This window comes from Diceros bicornis, unplaced genomic scaffold (assembly GCF_020826845.1).
Source record: "Diceros bicornis minor isolate mBicDic1 unplaced genomic scaffold, mDicBic1.mat.cur scaffold_117_ctg1, whole genome shotgun sequence".
In the NCBI taxonomy this organism is placed as follows: Eukaryota; Metazoa; Chordata; class Mammalia; order Perissodactyla; family Rhinocerotidae; genus Diceros; species Diceros bicornis.
The window spans coordinates 1,224,933-1,242,193 of NW_026691040.1; the positions used below are offsets into that span (position 1 = coordinate 1,224,933).

Genomic DNA, 17,261 nt, shown 5'->3' on the forward strand with positions numbered 1-17,261 from the left:
TATGTATTATACATATAAAGAGATTTATTATAAGGAATTGTCTCATGAGCTTATGAAAGCTGGAAAATCCAAAATCTATAGAGCTCATATCCCAGTTCTAGTCTGAAGGCTGGAAGTGCTGTAGAACCAAGAAGAGCTGATGTCCTGGTTTGAAGGTCGTTCGGCAAGAGAATTCTCTTACTCCGGGTGGGCCAGCCTTTTGTTCTATTTAGAACTTCAACTGATTGGATGAGGCCCACTCACATTATGGAGGGCAATCTGCTTTACTTAGTCCACCAATTTAAATTTTTTTGTTTGTTTGTTTGTGAGGGAGATCAGCCCTGAGCTAACATCCATGCTAATCCTCCTCTCCTTGCTGAGGAAGACCGGTTCTGAGCTAACATCTATTGCCAATCCTCCTCATTTTTTTTTTTCCTTCCCCAAAGCCCCAGTAGACAGTTGTAAGTCATAGTTGCACATCCTTCCAGTTGCTGTATGTGGGATGCGGCCTCAGCATGGCTGGAGAAGCAGTGCGTCGGTGCACACCCAGGATCCGAACCCGGGCTGCCAGCAGTGGATCGCGCTCACTTAACCGCTAAGCCACCGGGCCGGGCCCTAAATTTTAATCTCATTCAAAATCACCCTCACGGATACACCCAGAATAATGTATGACCAAATATGTGGGCACCCCATGGCCCAGTCAAGTTGACACATAAAATTTGTAAGTGCAATGGTCATCCAACTTATTTGAAAGCAGCAGATGATTTAATTCCATGTTGAACCTCTGTCCACAGTGATTCATACAGTATTTTCTTTTACGTTTACTTGAATGAATTCAATCTCTTCTTGTTCTATACTTGCCCTTAGCTTGGGTCAGAACTTCCCTGGCTCTCATCCCATCACGTATTTACCTCTTTCTTGCATGTATTAAATTCTATCGTGTCATTTTAAAACAGTGGTCCCTCTGTGAGGGACGTGTGGTGGTGGTTAGTAGATGGAGGGATAGAGGCAACAGGAGGGTTGTCAGACACCACCTTGGTTTCAACTATGATAGCTCTGTTTTTTTCTGTTTTATTTGTTTTTCTTCCCAGTAAGCTTTTATGTGAGGGCAGATTAGTTGGCTAAAATATATTTGAAAATCACCGCATATTTTCCTTAATGAGTCCATGATTTTGCATCAGGTGATCCATGAACCTGCTGAAACTGTTTGTAATAATTCCTTTCTTCATACAGACATATTTTTCTGAGGAGAGGGCACACAAATTTCTCATTTATTTAGAGAGATCTATAACTCACAGCAAATCATCTTTGGTCAAATGTTATGCATGACATCTTACATTTTCAAAAGGAGATATGATTTAGAATTACATTCAAGGATTTTGAAAGTATCGATATTTAGGAAGTCATCCCCTGTGTTTCTGTTGGATCCCTAACAAAATGATACAGAAATGATGCAAGGATTCATCAGCACCAGAAAACAGAAGAGAAAAAAATGGTTCTTCAATCCACATTTAGTTGTGGACATTCCTGCCTTCTTGGTGTGGTGGCGTACTTGACATGTGGAGACTGAGATATCTTCCTGCTCGGCAGCTTTCTCTGAAACTTGGCTAAAGAGAAAAATCAGTGAGTCAGATCAAGTTTAAACAGAAAAACTGTCAGTTTTCTCTTGTTGCATAGCAAACATTCTCAACACTTAGTGGCTTAAAATAACAGCATTTATTTTTTTCTCACGATCCTTTTGGTTGACCGGGTGGTGTATTACTCCATGTAGTGTCAGCTGCTTGAAGCTGGGAGCTTGGCCAGATCACCTCGGTTCTCCACGTGGTGTCTTATCCTCCATAAGATTTTCGTGTGTCTTCTCTCCTAGGAGAATAGCCTGGAATTCCTCATAGCATGGAGACTGGGTTCCAGGAAGACAATCCCAGTGTACAAATGCTTATCAACCCTCGGCTCGCATCATGGCTGCTGACGCGGGGCCAAAGCCAGTCTCATGTCCGAGCTCAAAATTAATATGGGAGAGAACTCCACAGGCCCCAGTACCGGGAGTGGACTCCTTGTGAACCACCGGTGTAAAGTCTAACACAGAAAAGACTTGAGAAAGTTCTTTGCACCAAACAGGCTGGTAGCTCATGGTCAGAAATTAAATCTACTTTAAATTAAAAAAATTAATTTTTAATTAATTAAATGAAAAAATTAAATAATTAAAATTAAATTAAATTTAAATTAAAATTTTGTCCCGTTTAGAAAATGCATCCATACATATAATAATAGAAAAACTTATACCTTGAAACCTTCCTTATTAAAGTAGGAAGAAAGAAAATGAAATAATTGTGTTCTATTAAAAATATGTTTTTTAATCCCGAAAATAAAAATTAAGGAGAACATAGGCATGAATAATAGGGCAAAAGGGAGACTTTAATAATTTGAAAAATCTTCACATGTTATAGATTAATATCAAAAATTGCTTCCTTAAAAAGTCTAACAAAATTGACAAAGCTCTCATAATTAAAAATGAAGTAAAACAGAGAAAACATACACAAAATGAAGAATGAAAATTGATCATAGGGACAAAGATTATTATGATTAATTCTAGGCTTACTAATATGTCCTTCTTTATACTATTCTGGAATCCATTACCAAATACTATAAAGAAACACAAATTTGAAGTAAAAATATTCAAAAAGATGGTGCAAAATTATCATTATTTGTAGATAATGTGACTTGCTATCCAGATAACTCAAAATTATTGAGGTTAACAAGAAATTAGATATTTATAAAATACACGTAGAAAAATAAAGAGCTATATTATTTATCATCAATGATCACGAAACGTTGTGGAGAACAGTTTTCATTCACATTAGTAGCAGAATTTCAGGAATAAGTTAACACATTGCCTGGTTCATGAAAGGCTCCCCCCAAAATATTTTCTGGATGATCAAGGACTAATAAAATGAACAAGAAGAGTGTAGAACCTATATAAATAGAGCTAATACACTTTACTTGAGACACAATAAAAGCCTTGATTAGATAAATGTATATCATGTTCCAGGATGGGAAGTATGAATATTGTAAAGATGTTAATTTTATCCTATTAATTTAAAGGCTTAATTCAATTCCATTATGTACTTCCAAAGAATTTTTTGGAACTTAAAGTCATACAAAAGTTTAATGGAAGAACAAAAAAGGGGAGAAGGGTATACATTTCTTTTTTTAAAATGAAGGGTAAGGTGTAATAGCACTACCAAGTAGTTGATATCAAAACTGGACCATGGTAATCAAAACAGCATGTGATTACCACCAAATCCCAACAATCAGATTAATGGAACTGAATAAAAATGTCAGCCACAGGCTTTAATTGTAATCAGAATTTGATATATGGCAAAGTAAAATTTCAAATCAGTAGGAAAATAACAGTTTATTTAAACAGTGAAGCTGAAAGCATTATCAAATATAAGAAAATAAGATCTCTACCTCAAATCATGATCCGTTAAAAGTAAAAACAATGGTAATTGGTACATTTGTCTACAAAAAACTCAAAATTCTTGAATGTCAACGTATTATGAATAAAAATTAAAAAAAGTAAGTTTCAGTTATGCAAAATAAGTAAGTTCTAGAGACCTACTACACAACATTATGCCTATCGTTAACAATACTGTATTGTACACTTAAAATTTTGTTAAAAGGGTAGAGCTCATGTGAAATGTTCTTACCACAATAAAAAACAACTTGATAAAGTATTAAAAAAAAAAACAAAAAGTGAATATTCTCATGAAATAAAGAGCCTTTACAAAAAATAATGAAAGAATGAGTAATGAAAACACAAATAACAAAAAAGTGATTAGGACATGAGCTAACAAAGCAATACAAAATGAAAAAAGAACAGGATTTATTTAACCTCACAATTAATTGAAGAAAATAAAAATCTATACCTTTTTCATTTTAAAATATGAAAAATTGAGGAAAAATGATAGCCAGTGTTGGCAATAGTTCAGGTAAATGTGACTTACATGTTATAGAAGGGAATAAGTGACACATTTGTGTGGAACAATTTGGTAATATGTATCAGAATATTTTAAGTGATAATATCTTTTGATCAAGTAATTTTTTCTCCTAAAATTTACCCTAAGGAAATAATCATGGATGTGAATTAGAGCACTAATATTTAACAGCAAACATAAAATAAAATCTAAACTACTCACATTTACAACCATAGAGTATTATTGAAGGACCTCGAATCTATATGATGGGAATACTTATAGGCATTAATAATGCATGGCAGAAGAATATATACTTCATGGCAGGCAATAATATTCAGGATGATTAATATTATGTGAATATTTTATAAAATGTTATGCATAGTATAATCCTAGTAGAAAATATCCTGGGAGATATATACCAAAATATTAATAGTGCTTATTTGAGACATTATAAATAATTTTTATTTCTTTTTTGGTGTGATTTTCCAAAATTTCTTAATCATTATTTTAGTTTTGTAACCAGAAGAAAGCTATCCAAAGTTACTGAATATTATACACAAAAGGTAATGAAACAAGACTGATCCTTCTGCTTGCATACACTTATGTGAGCACATATTTACACACACACCCCTCCCAGAGTACAGATCTCTTTGTTTTACAGCATCAGCTCTGAGAGCAGCTGTGAATTAATAAAGCTTCCAGAGCTGTAGTGTCTGTGGCACAGGCGGACTATTTGGACATTCTCAGCGTGTGTTCCCCAGTTACACGAGGCGTTGAAGACCCCTGTGACTGCGTGGTATAGAGATTTGATCTGCCGTGGCCAAATCTGCTATCTGAGGACTTTTCCTCAGGCCCAGACCTGACCGTTCTCAAATATTCAGAATACTACTGGCCTAAAAGATATTTATTTTTTTTCAGTTTTCCTTCAGTTACTCCCTGAGGTATTCTCTGTCAGCAACTGATACAAGATTTACTATTTTGTATAAGTCAGGAAACATTGCTATGTCTGTCTAATATTTACTTATTCATCTTCCCTCTGTGTTCCTTTGTTCTTTATTTCCTTTCTCCTTGCTTCCTTCTCTCCATTCTTTTGTTCTTTCTTTTGTTTTTCTCTCTCTCTCTCTCCCTTCTTCTTCTCTCAAGTGCCTGCCATATGCCAGGTGTAACATAGTGTTGACCAGCGATGATCAAACCTCTTTACTTGCCTTCAATGAGCTCAGTTACTTGGGGAGATATGTGGTAATTAAAGTAGAATTTTTCCTTTAAAAATGTTTTGTGTTTTCAAAAATTTTATGAAATCAATACTTTGCAAGGGTTAAATTGAATAATTCTCACAAGGATTTAGTGAGAAAGATGGTGAGAAGCTTAAATGTTTTGACAGAATACTTCAACAGAAGCCGGGCAACTTGCCTCACAATGTGACAACCCTGTTAATACAGAGCAAAACCTCTTGGAATGATGATGAATTTGAAAACTCTAGCCTAACAAATTTGAATTCTTTTTTCCAATTTCCTGCTATGGACTGAATGTTTGTGTTTCCCCAAAATTCATATGTTGAAAAAAAATCCCCAGTGTAATGGTATTGGGAGGTGGGGCCTTTGGGAGGGGATTAGGTCATGAGAGCAGAGACCTCGTGAATGGGATTAGTTCCTTTATAAAAGAGACCCCAGAGAGCTCCCTTGCTCCTTTCCCCATGTGAGGTTACAGCAAACAAGACAGCCCTCTGGGGGGAAGCAGATTCTCACCTGACACCAAATCTTCCAGTGGACTTGATCTTGGATTCCCAGTCTCCAGGGCTGTGAGAAATAACTTTGCATTGTTTATAGGCCACCCAGTCTATGGCATTTTGTTATAGCAGCTCAAATGGACTAAGGCATATCCCCTGGAAGTGTTTTCCAGCTTACCCTGACAAGGAACAAATTTTTCCTCTCCCCATTAACTATTAACTCTGTATGGGACCATGTCCCAGCCCCAATCCCCAACATCTGCAAATTGTTATGTCCTTCTCACCATGTTCTCAAATGTGGTTTTTCAGAGAACATCTGGTTTTTCTAGGGTGGTTAGAAAAGTAGACTTGAACTTTGCCCTCTTTTCCTCTGCTTCTCACCATGAATCGCTTTTACCTTCTTTTATTTCTAAAGATTCTGGATGTGAATATATCAACTTGGAAGTAGGGATGAAAAATGTGAAATAAGATTTTAATTTGTACCTGGGAATTTTCCCCCAGAGATTAAAAAAAGACTCAAGGCCATACTACTGTTGAAATTTCGTGTCGTCCGTACACTCATGAATTAAAGATAGCATGATACTGGCAGACAGGATTCAGCCATAAGCATGTTCTGATTTATTAAACTTGTCTTTTTAAGTAAGATAAAGTAGTTGAGCTAATAGACAATTCGAGTCTCTTCTTTCGGAGTCTCAGGAGGAAATAATTCTGCTATGAGAGCCTTGGGAGAGAGAGAATTATAAAACAGGTTCCACTCTGATGGACGGACATTGGGAAAGGAACTATATAGTTTTGTTCATTGGCGGAGGCTAATTCACATAGTGTTAAGTGCTTCCCTGCTTTCAGTCAAGGTGATGCCCTGAGACTCAGTGCAATTCCACTGAATCTCCTCCCGGAACTGAGTGCTGGAAGCCGAACCATGGTTTAGGAGGAACAATGATCTTTGCTTTAGCTGTGCACCACAGCCATCCCAGCATGCCTTGGGGCCAGAAGTGGGAAAGTAGAGGAGGGGGCAGGCGCTGGTATTTCTATCTATTACTTTTCTGTCAATGCTTCCTGTAAATTAACTTTTGCTGTTAAGGGATGCTTAATTTATCTGAGTGTGCACAGGGGCAACAGAGGGATGACGTGGGATATAGAGCAACGTTAATAGCTTAAATTTTTAACGTGATTCCCTTTTTGAAGACCTCCTGAGCCTTCCTTCACTCTTGTTCACTTGAGCATCCATGAATCCAGGAAGAGATCTTAGGTTCTGAAATTCAAAAGGAGAGTTTTCGCTTCTATCCTTTGCTTTGCAAACCAGGCTGGTGGTTGATGAACTGTTTAAAGTTTATTTCTCTTTAAACATGGGAGAAATCTTGTTCAGCAGGTTAGAACACTGGGTTTTCAATAGAAGAAATTTTGATAGGTAGAAGAGGAAGAGGAAAAGGGGAAAGTTCACTTTTCCAGTCTTGAGGGATTGTGGGAAGGAGAAAGATGAAAGAGACAAAGTATCGTGTGAAGTGGTCAAAAGCAGGGGTCTCTAGGGCTGGCCCGGTGGTGTAGTGGTTAAGTTCTCGTGCTCCACTTCCGTGGCCCAGGTTCTTGGGTTCGGATCTGAGGCACAGACTCACACTTGCTCATCAAGCCATGCTGTTGCGGGGTCCCACATGCAAAAAATAGAAGAAGATAGGCACAGATGTTAGTTCAGTGACCATCTTCCTCAGGCAAAAAGAGAAAGATTGGCAACAGATATTAGCTCAGGGCCAAGCTTCCTCACCAAAAGAAAAAAAAAAAACCCCACAGGGGTCTCAATTTCTATTCTCCAGACTTCAATCTAGAGCAGGTAATGTGTCAGATAGATAAAAATATCACAAAGTAAGGGCCAGCCCGTGGCCTAGTGGTTAAGTTCTCGCGCTCTGCTTCGGCAGCCCAGGTTCATGGGTTCAGATCCCAGGGGCGGACCTACACCTCTCATCAGTCGTGCTGTGATGACAATCCACATACAAAATAGAGGAAGACTGGCACAGACGTTAGCTCAGGGTGAATCTTCCTCAGCAAAAAAAAAAAAAAAAAATATATATATATATATATATATATATGTATATCACATAGTAAAGAGAGGTGGGACTTCTTCAAGCCCTTCTTTGCAACTCTGGGAGGAAGGTAGATGTGCACTTTGCAGACTGACCCACACCACATGCTGGGAGAACTTGACAGAAAGCACTGGACTAGCAGCATGGCCCTTTAGCCATGGCCATAGGATGGATCATCTGTGCCAGGAAGTGGTAGGATCAAAGTCAGGCCTTAGAACTATCTTTAGTGCCAGCAGGAGATACGACGAGACCTTCTGTCCCTGAACCCTGAGCAGAAACATGGGTCCAACCAAAGAAGAATGGACCAAAAGTTTACCAGGGCCAACTTCTGTGCTGGAGACTAGAGGAGCCTGACAACAGGCTGGGAAGCAACCTGTATTCAAGAATCGTAAATTGCTCCCCTCTGCCTCTAGTCTAGAGCATGTGAGCAGTACAGCTGTCTCATCTTAGGGAGAGAAGCGGCTGGAGGGATGTTGTCTGCAAGACTGAGCGTTTTTATCTAAGAGACTGAACTTGTCCTGAGGGGCTCTTTTTTGCTATCAGACTAAACTTTAGATTAGATTGGGTATTTACTTCACAAACAACGGGGGGCACAGTAGGAAGAATAGATTAGTTGTAGACAAAATAACAAACTCTATCCTATATTAAAAAGTTTGTTATATAACAAACTTTTAGTTCCTTAGGTTACAGTATGAATAAAAATTGGCAACTGCTCCTCAGATGTAAATTATTGAAATTAGCCCACAGATATCATTCTGCAAAATTGTCTAATTTCCCATTCAACTGTTTTTTTAAATTAAATTCTGATTAAGCCTCCTTTGTTCTTCCATGTTTTCCCCACACTCAATCCCCAACCCCTACCTCATGCATCTTCTCCTTCCAAGGTTTCTAGATTTGGATTATGGGAAACCAGACTTTCAAGATCACAAAGCTTGGCTTGATGAAATTCCATTCAGAGTGTCACCTGTTATGAACCTACTATGCTCATATCTTTTCTAGTTGTTAAAGCATGGGTGCAGATGTTCACTTCCGCATTTCTGCATCTAGAGCTGGAATCCACCCTTTTCAAAAGAAAATCTTCTTTTTAAGACAAGTGATAAGAAATGTTACTGCCTACTCCTGTCTGAAGTGATAAAGACTCTCTGGTTTTAAAATGCGTTTGTAGCAACTATAACTAACGGAGATGAGAAAGGTTTGCCGTACAGATAATCTGCATCTAGACTTTGCTTCTCCAGTTTTTTGCGTCTAGCTCTGTGTGGTGTTCTGCTTTTTCTGTCTCTCTAGATCACGTCTTGTGTCCTGAGGTGTGCATCTGCTTCACAGAATCTATGAATCCACTCAAGTTATATGCAAAGGCTGCGTGAATAGACATTTTTTTCGGTGAGGATACACATTTTTCATGAGATTTTCAAAGAGGAATGGGACTGAATAAATTTGAGAATTCTTATTCTATCTTTATATGTCAGCCTTATTTTGTCTCATCAAGTCTTCATTTTCCCCTTTCCTGTCCCTCCCCTGTTTCTCCTTCCACAATATGGGTAGAAAATAGGAACATAGGAAAACTGTGCTTTCTAATTATAACATAAAGAGGAAAGAATGAGATGTTTTATATATTATCTTAAAAAATAAATTTGTTTTGTTGTGTGTTCCTTGGTTTATTATTTAACTATAGATCATTACCTGTTTTGAAGCAAACAAATAAAAAATCAAAATAAAAACAAAAACAGCAACAAAACACCCTCTGGATTCCTTTTGATTTTGAAAGAAATATAAAAAACAAATTACCTAATATTTTGAGGAAATTGTTTTTCAAATGAAAACAACATTTTTTTCTGAATATTAATCAATTGTTTTAGAAACATTTAAATCATACTTAAAGCAGAATATGTATATATCCTAAAATCTTACCACCCAGAATTAACCACAATGAACCTTTTACCTTTAAGGTACCTTTTGTATTAATACACAGTTTAAAATAAATAGGGTCATAATATAATTTGTGTTTTGCAATCTGCTTGTTTTTCCCACTGAATAATATATCATGGTCATTTTTCCATGAAAAAGATGATCTAAGATTTTCGATGCTTATGTAGACTTCAACTTATATCCGTGTACTATAATTAATTTTACCAGTATCCTATTGAAATATACTTTAGTTTTTCCGAGTTATTCACTATTATAAATAATATTTTCTTGTGTGGCTTTTATATGTATCTTTATATTTTTAAAGTTCATTAGGATATAGTTCAGACATAACAAAAATATATAAAGGAAAATAAAATGGACGTACATATACTCACCACTAAGCTCAAGACTTAAGACAATACCATAGAGTTGTGTCCCCTGTATGTGTTGACATCTTTACACAGTTGTCTAATAGACTACTTCAGATAAATTCCTAGAGACTGAATTTGTGGATCAAAAGCACAGTGAAATCATTGTTTTGAATACATTTTGTTTATTTGTATTTATTTATTCAATAAATATTCAGTACTTGTTGAGTGCTGGGGACTGTGCTTAGGCCGGGACTAGAGAGATAAAAGACACAGTTCCTATATTCAAGGAGAATATACTCTTGAGTCAAATAATATGACAAGTAAAACACAGCATGAAAAGTGATGAAATAGAAATAAAAATTGGATACAAATGGAGCATAGGGAAGTTGAACCTATTGGACTGTCATAACAGGTCTGGAAGAGGAGGTGATTAGAGTATGAATTTGTTAAGAAAGGAAGGTAAGCATGGAAAACTTTTGAAGTGGAGAGCAGCATTGGCAAAGGCCAGGAACGAAAGATCGGGTCCCATTGGGAAATTGTCCCTAGTCTGGTACGGCTGGAGCATGGAGTTCTAAGAGAGAACAGAGAGGGATGAAGGCATAAAACAAGGGGAATTTGAGTGTTAGAAACAGAAAGAACATTAGTTGGCACGATGGGTAGCATGAGTTAAAAATCGATTTTTAATAAAGTAGTAATGAACATGTTTGAAGGCAGAAAAGGAGAAGTCATAGAGGGAGAGACTGAGAATACTGGAAAACCATTAAATTATCTGATGAATTTTAGTATGTTTGGTGTTCTGTTTCTGTCTCATTATGTCTTCAATTTTAAATATTTCCTTTTGAAAGTCAGTGTAATAAATATTCATTCTTCTGGCTCATATTTAGGATGCAGCTTACAAAGAGAAGTCTGTGGTTCTTCCTTCCATATCCCATCCCTCCGGCTGTATGCATAAGGAGGCAATACCAGGTGCTTCCTCCCGACTGAACATTCTCTGTGTTAATGCTGACTGGGCAGAGATCAGAGTGTGGTGATGAGAAGATTGGGACTAGTGAAATTATTAGGTTTCTTTTCACTAAAAATAGAGCATCAGTGGTCATCCCAAAGCAGTAAATTGGCATGCAGTAGCAAGTTATTCATGATGTAGGCAATTCACTTTCAAGTTTTATCTAAAGGAATGATGCTTCTTATGGCAAGTTCTGTATAAAATTTCTGGCATTTCAGGTTAACGCTATTGACCACCAGGGAAGACAGTAAAAAATTGAGAGTGTATGCCAAATAATCTTCTGTAATAGTAGACTCATGCTTTCTTCATTTGACCTCTGATTGCCTAGATGATAAGGGCTGCACTATACTGGAACAGCGTGCAACACCCTGGACCTTTGAGTCTTGGCGTCTGCTTGAAGCTTAATGACTCACATCACTCTTGGCAACCGTGCTTCCGACTTACAGCAGTAATGCTGGTTCATGTGGATAATGGAAACAGTTTTCTGCCTCTGCTAGTAAATGGTCTTAAATGAACTTTGTTCAAAGAACTTTCCTTATAGAATCATTCACACTGTTTTTGACCTTGTACAGAACTCATTCTCCACTGTAAAAATAGTCGTCACTGGTTAGAGAGAGAAAATTACATAGCTATTGAATACGACTGGCATAACCTGAACCATGAAAATTGAAGAAAAGGGATTTTCTAGAAAAAATTACTTTCTATCCTTGCTGTATAGTGTTATTGTTTCCTCTATTTTTATGCTTGAGACTAGCTTTTTGGGGATTTATATTACCCAAGTAATTAGCTTTCTCATTTCCTTTGGGAATTATTAAACTGCCTGATAGACTAAATGGTTTAGTATAATTGATATATGTTTTGACTTTTAGGTATTTAGAATTCTAATGAGGGATTTCAGTTGTTCTATTTACACTGAAAATAAATAAAACTACTCTAATTTTGAACTTGAAGGAATACTTAAGAAATGAAATATTGCAATTGGCATAAAGCTTTACTTTTATGTTTCAAAAATTAATTCATTTATTAAATGCATGTGTGTGTGCATAAGTGTGTGTGTTTGTATTTAACAAAGGCTATGATAGTGACATACCTGAAATATTACAGAAAAAAATCAGAAGTTTGGGAGAAATGTTTGAATCTATGGGAAATTTCACTTTGTGAAGACCCTTACGTGAAACTAAGCATACCAGGAGCTCACTAAGACGATGAAGTTAGCACTAAAGTTGCTAAAAGGATCATTTTAAAGATCTGGGAGTGTTGCTGGAATATTGTTGAGACATATTTTAGGAGACAATTCTGATTATCTTCTTTATGAGGAAAATATTTAGATTTCTATGCATTCAGACTTTCTCTTTCAAGATCTATTAAAAATTAATATCAATTGGAAATTTATTCCAATTCTTGAGTGCCTCTCATATGCAAAGTTCCATGATAGACAATCTGAGTAATATTTATTCTTTCATTTCACAAATATATATTGAGTTTTTTATACTGTGAATCACTGGTAGCTTTCAATAAGCTAAAAACTAAATCTCTTCCATTTATTAGGTAGGTCAATCTGCCTGTGGTACCTGGGATGATTGATGGGTGAATGAAATAAAACTGAAGCCAGGGAGACTGATTTAGAGGTAATTCAATAGCCAAAGAATGGACTGCAAAGGAGCTAGACCAAGGCAGTGGCAATGGGAATAAAAATAAAGGAATGAATTGAGAAATATTTTAAAAAGTTGACTGAGTGTATATAGGTGGTATAGGCAAGAGAAAGAGATAAATGAAATAAGATTCAAGAATTTTAGTTTGTGTCATTAAATGAAAAACAGTGAAACTGCTAGAAATAATAAATCCAAAGGGGCAGATGATAAGTAGAGAAAGACCAAGGCTTTGATTCTAAAAAATATGAAGGTTATGGTAGAGACTTCCAGTTGCAGGGGTTCATTGGCATTTGGGGCTATGCAGAGGAATGGGTAGATTAATGTAGTGGCCAGGGGATCATCTAGTTGGATGGAGAAAGATATAGGGCAGGAAAATTGAAGTTTCTCTCTCAAGTTCCTGTTGTTGAGATTGATATAAATAAGTGAGTTTTGAGTTAAATATCCTATATTCAAGAACTACTTTGTGATAACTACTATTACATTGTGGTAAATGTCTGGGAATTTAGTGAGGTGATCAAGGTTTAGTAGTTCATACATACATAAATGTACATATACAAATAACCACATAGATTCAATGATGAACCTTTCGTCTTAGTTTTCTATGATTTATTTTGGTACCTACTTATATCCCTGGACAAGAGTGATATAATTGCAGGTATGAGGCGAAGGTTTATCTTACCTAGGAGGCAAAGTTTATGCCCATCCCAGAGTTTAGACTGAGCACTTCCCCTTTCTGAGCTCCTCAAGCTTGCCTAATAAAAATGGATCCACAACAGAAGAAAAAACGCAGCTCCATAATGCTTCTTTTACTTTTCTTGCGAGTGAAGCAAATGGAATTGTCTAGGTAGAGACTAAGTTCTTAGAGAGATTGGGAGGACCTGGAGGGGAAGAGATAGGGAAATGAGTATTTTTACATTAATTTCTCCATAGTGGGAGGGGAACATACCCAAGAATAGAGAGGTGAGACCTCAGCGCTCCGAGTAGTTTTCTACAGACCTGGGAGCTGCAGCTATGAAATACCTGGAGTCAGAAGGAGATCTGCATCATTCATATCTCTTCATTGAATTCTCAGCTCAGTGCCATCTCAACTCTGTTCGCGTTGGTCACCATCTCATCCAGACTCAGCATATAGAGCCCCATCCTCATTTTGGTAGTGATCATCCTGCATTCATCAGATCCCATGGGTCTTTAGCCAATGCAAAGACTAAACTGCCCTAATCTCCCTAATCTTTAACCAGATGTAATGGTAATGATAAATTTCAGGTCAACAGCCAGGAAAGAAAATGGAAAAACGAGCAAGGAAATGGACTGCCACCGAGAACTTTCAGAAAGGAACTTAGCTTTATCAACACCTTGATTTCAGCCTTGTGAGATTCTAAGCTGAGTCGACTGGACTTCTGATCTATGGAAACTGTGAAATAAAAATTTGCGTTGTTGAAAGTGGCTACATTTGTGGTAATTTGTTATGATAGTAACAGAAAATTAATATAGATAGTTTCTAGTTTGGGACAATTATGAAAAAAACTGTTATAAAACTTAAATATAGATTTTTTTAAACACAAATTTTCATTTATTTTGGGTAAATATCTCGGGGTGTCACAATCAATTCTTGTTATTTGTGGTAGTTATGTTCTATAAAGTCACCTTGAACACTGAGTTAGCGAGTAATGAGACATTGTTCCTAGGAGAAATGCAGGGTTAAGTTTCTGTGAGCCTCTAGCCGCAATGTTTTTGTCAACTGATCAATACGTAACTTTGTTTTACATGTGTTTTCTGTTTAATGACACCGTATTTAATACACATTGTTGCTTCATTAACACTGAACTCATGGCTAACAGCACTGTAACTTGTGGCTCAACAAAACTCATCTAACACACATTTTTTCCATAAGGCACTTTACAGCCTTCTTGAGTTTAAAAACACTAGACAGCACTTCAGCACTACACACCTAGGGGCCATTTTAAACAGCAAAGTCACCAACAAAAAGAACAAAAATGCAAAAAAAAAAAAACCATAGAAAACTAAATAGACTGAGAAAAGGACACATTTACAATATGAGAGTTAAAACAAGAAGCCAGAGCATTGCCTTGTTCAATCTCACCTGGGAATGTGCATGTTGAGTGACTCAAATTTTTTACTGCTCTGTACACGCCAAGGAATGACCACAAAAGCCTCATAAGTATCGATTTGGGAGTTACAAATGAATTTCAGCAAGTGGGCAAATTCACAAATGTGGAATCTGTGAATAAGGAGAATTGATTGTATTATTGTACCATACGGTGAGTGTATGTTTAGCTTTATAAGAAAATGCCAAACTGTTTTCCAGAGTCACTGTACCATTTTGCATTCTCACCAGCAATGAGTGAGAGTTCCAGCTGCCCACTCCCTCACAGTAATTAGTATTGTCAGCTTTTCTGATTTTAGCTATTCTGATAGATATGTAGTGGAATCTCATTGTGGTTATAATTAACATTTCCTTAATGGCTAATTACACTGAACATCTTTTCGTCTACTTATATTTCATCCTTATATCTTCTTTGGTGAAGATATTTCTGTTCAAATATTTTGCTCATTTATTAAAAATTGTGTTGTTTGACTTCTTATGGCTGTGTTTCAAGAGTTCTTTCTATAGTATTCTGGATGTAAATCCTTTGTCAGATATGTGATTTGCAAATGTTTCCTCCTAGGGTATGGCTTGTCTCTTCATTCTCTTAAGAATATCTTTGGCATAGCAAATATTTTAAATTTTGACAAAGTCTAATTTATTAATTTTTTCTTTTATGAGTCATGCTTTTAGTGTTAGATCTAAAATCTTTTTGTATAACATCAAGTAATACAGATTTTCTCTTACTTTTTTTCTAGAAATTTTATAGTTTTATATTTTACATTTAGGTCCATGATGCATTTTGAATTAGTTTTTGTACAAGGTGTGAGATATAAATTGAAGTACAGATAAATAAATAAAATGTCCAGTTGTTTCAGAATCATTTGTTGAAAGACTATCATTTCTTCATTGAATTGCTCTTGCATCTTTGTAAAATATAAATTAACCATATAGGTGTGGATCTACTTATGGACTTGATTCTGTTTCATTGATCTGTGTGTCATTCTTTTCTCTAATACCACACTGATTAGTGTAGCTTTATATTAAGCCTTGAGATTAGGTATCGTGAGTCCTCCAACTTTGTTCTTTTTTTCAAAATTGTTTTGGAAATTCTAATTACTTTGTCTTTCCATATAAATTTTAGAGTTAGCTTGCTGACAAAAAAACAAAAAATCCTGCTGGGATTTTGACTGAGATTGTATTGAATCTGTCTATCTATTTGAGGTGAATCTTCATCTTTATTATATAAAATCTCTTAATCCATGAACACATTATTTCTCTTATTTAGGTTCCCTTTGATTTTTTTGATCAATATTTTGTGTTTTCAGCATACAAGTGCTGCACATATTTTGTTAAATTTATAACTATGTATTTCATTTTGTTACTTTTTAAATTTTAATTTCCAATTGTTTATTGCTAGTATATAAAAAAATTGAACTTTGTGTATTGACTCTATAATTTTGACTTTGTAAACTCACTGAGAGTTTCAAGAGTCCCCTCTCTCTTTTTTTTTTTTTTTTTTGTAGATTCTATAAGGATTTTCTAAGTAGATAATCAGGTAGTTTATGAATAGTGATAGTTTTATTTCTTCCCTTCTATTGTGTATGCCTATTTCTTTTCCTTGTCTTAGTGGTTTGATGTTGAATAGGAGTAGGTGAAGATCTTTGCCTTCCCCAAGTTTGGGGGGAAACATTCAGTCTTTTACCATTATATATGATGTTTGCTGTAAATTTTTTTAAATGCTACTTAGGTTAATGGAAGTTCCTGTACATTTCTAGTTTGCTGAGAGGGTTTTGTTTGTTTGTTTTTACTATGAATGGATGTGGAATTTTATAAAATGCTTTTTCTGCATTATTTGAAAAGATCTTATGGTTTTTATTCTCTAGTGTGTTTATGTGATGAACTATATTGAGTGATTATATGTTGAATCAGCCTTGCATTTCCAAGATATACCCATACACCCACTCGATTATGACATATTATCCTTTTTATATACATTACTGTATTTAATTTGTTATAGTTTGTTAATAATTTTTGTGTCTGTGTTCAAGAGGGATAGTAGTCTGTAGTTTTCTTTTCTTGTGATATCTTTGTCTGCTTTTGATATTGACGTTATGCTGGCCCCACAAAAGTATAAGAGGAAAGTGTTCTATCCTCTTATATTTTTGGAAAGATATTATGTGTAATTGATATTGTTTCTTCCTTAAGTGTTTTGAAGAATTCACCATTGAAATAATCTGAGTCTGGATTTTCCCTTGTTAAAATGTCAGAATAATGTTTAAAACATGTAATTGAGCGCATATTATGTATCTGAAATATTGGTCACTTTCTCACATATATTCTCAATTTCTATAATACATTTATTACCTCTACAGTGAGTTTTGGCTTAAGTTAGCACAAGGTATCGATGGAAAGAAAAATGAATAAGTAGGTTTGATGCAAAGTAGACACTACTTTGTTAGTATTCTT

At 35.7% G+C, this 17,261-nt stretch overlaps 1 long non-coding RNA gene across 2 annotated transcripts; it reads left to right on the top strand.

The window, feature by feature from the left end:
* The first annotated feature begins 123 nt into the window (after positions 1-123).
* Positions 124-15,483, top strand: LOC131402496 (uncharacterized). 2 transcript variants are annotated; one of them, XR_009218716.1, is made up of 4 exons: positions 124-2,111; positions 9,042-9,137; positions 10,918-10,999; positions 12,585-15,483. It is a non-coding gene; the product is annotated as an uncharacterized LOC131402496 (long non-coding RNA). The 2 variants fall into 2 exon arrangements; XR_009218715.1 differs by lacking the exon at positions 12,585-15,483 and adding an exon at positions 11,365-12,254.
* Positions 15,484-17,261: the final 1,778 nt, after the last annotated feature.